A 2,001-nucleotide genomic window follows, 5' to 3' on the forward strand; every position below is an offset into this window, starting at 1 on the left:
TTAGCATGAACAAGAGGGGAAGGAAGTTGGAGAGAGCGTATTGGCGGTGACAATTGACACCTCTCTCTCTCTCTCTCTCTCTCTCTCTCTCTCTCTCTCTCTCTCTCTCTCGATGTATGTGCATGATAAATATTCACTTTTTAACATGTGCCAAAGAAGATGCAATTCAACTGTCAAGAAAATATATTAAGGATACAGGATATCAACAAAATTTTCGACATATTAAAAAGGACAGCAGTTGCATAGTTGTCTGAGCGTCCAGACCAGAGGGGTAGGAAATGTCCGTAAGAGTATTACGGCACTTGCAACACATTTAGGTCATATTATTTTTTGTGCTGAAGATTAAAGGTGTTATCGTATAGTTACAAACAAATAGAAGAAAGAGAGATTAGGATCATAGGTGTTGGATAGGAAAAAAGGAGCAAACCACACTAGAGCATCCGCCAGCAACCCACAGTCTAAGGAGAAGATTTTCAAGTAGTTCACAGCCTCGAAAGAGGACCAAGTACATGAATACTGAACTTTCGAAATGACTTTCCCGTGTCTGGTATGGCGCTGTCCTCAAACAAACGCAAAGCAAATATAGAAAGAGAGGCAAAACAATGTTAGCAACGTGAGAGGGGAAAAAAAAGCTCAGTCATGGACGGGAATAACAGTGAAGGCAAAAACAGAAGCAGTCTTCTCAGCGCATACAACCATGTACACATGTAATTAGGAGAGGGAACGAGAAGGGTAAAAGGAAAAACAGAAGAAGAAATGAAGCCCCACAAGTTGGGTAAAATAAGGTTATGTAAGCCTGAAACGCGATAACGGTCCATTTTACCTGCGAAGGACAAGAAAAGCCAACAGACAAAAATAGGAAGCATTTTCCAAATTGAGCCAGTCGTAAAAAGAAGTATAGGCGGGTGGGGTGGGAGAGAGAGAGAGAGAGAGAGAGAGATGGGGGAAGGGGGGGGCACAAGAGAGTAGTCCCTTTCCGTTAAAATATAGACTCTCAACAGCACGGCGAAGTCGCATATAAATATATATAAAGAAATAAAATGAAGCTATTCTCATTCATGAATGAGGCGGTGGAGAGGGGCCACTGACCACGGATGACCCCTCCCGAGTACATCTATGTCTTTATTTTGTACCTCTCTGCCGTGTCCCTCTCTCGCTCCTTTAATTCCCTCCAAGGCTCCGTGTAAAGCGCACACAGGCAGAGAGAGGGGGAGGGGGAAGTGAGAGAGAGAGAGAGAGAGAGAGAGAGAGAGAGAGAGAGAGAGAGAGAGAGAGAGAGAGAGAGAGAGAGAGAGAGAGAGAGAGAATGAGGGGGAGGGGAGGGATACAAAAACACCGGAGGCGGTGGGGAGGCACAGAAAGCGACGGATGAAAAGGGCGAAACGACTATGCAGTACTGGATGGAAGTGGAGCAAAGTCCGTACCCTGTCCACTTCACCCGGTCTTTTCTCGTAGGATACCACCCCACTGCTGCTGCTGCTGCTAAATTCGAACAACCCGCAGCACGAAAATCAGGCCACTGACGAGGAAGGAAACAGAACAGAAATACAGAGATAAAAGGAAAGCGGTCGGAAAGATGGAGGGGGGGAGAGGGGAAGAGAGAGAGAGAGAGAGAGAGAGAGAGAGGGGGGGGAGAGAAAGAGAGAGAAAGAGAGAGAAAGAGAGAGAGACTGGTATAACCACAAACGGCCTGACGAACGATGAGAGAAAAACATGACCATACAGTCCAGATTTAAATCCCATCAACGGATTCAGACATCAAACAGGCATTACATGGGAGAGAGAGAATGCTTTACAGCAGTAAAGGCGGCGCCGACAACATGGGAAATAGGAGTAATTGACACTCAGGAATGGTTAAATAAAGCAGTGGCTGTGACCACTGATTGGTGAAAAATAATAGGAAAAGGGTGGAGGTAGAGGGGGAGGGGGTGAGAAAGAAAGAAAATAAGAGAGAGAGAGAAGGAAAGACAGAGATGGGGGAGTGAGAGTGAGAGAGAAAGA

This window comes from Aplysia californica, unplaced genomic scaffold, assembly GCF_000002075.1.
Source record: "Aplysia californica isolate F4 #8 unplaced genomic scaffold, AplCal3.0 scaffold01125, whole genome shotgun sequence".
Classification (NCBI taxonomy): Eukaryota; Metazoa; Mollusca; class Gastropoda; order Aplysiida; family Aplysiidae; genus Aplysia; species Aplysia californica.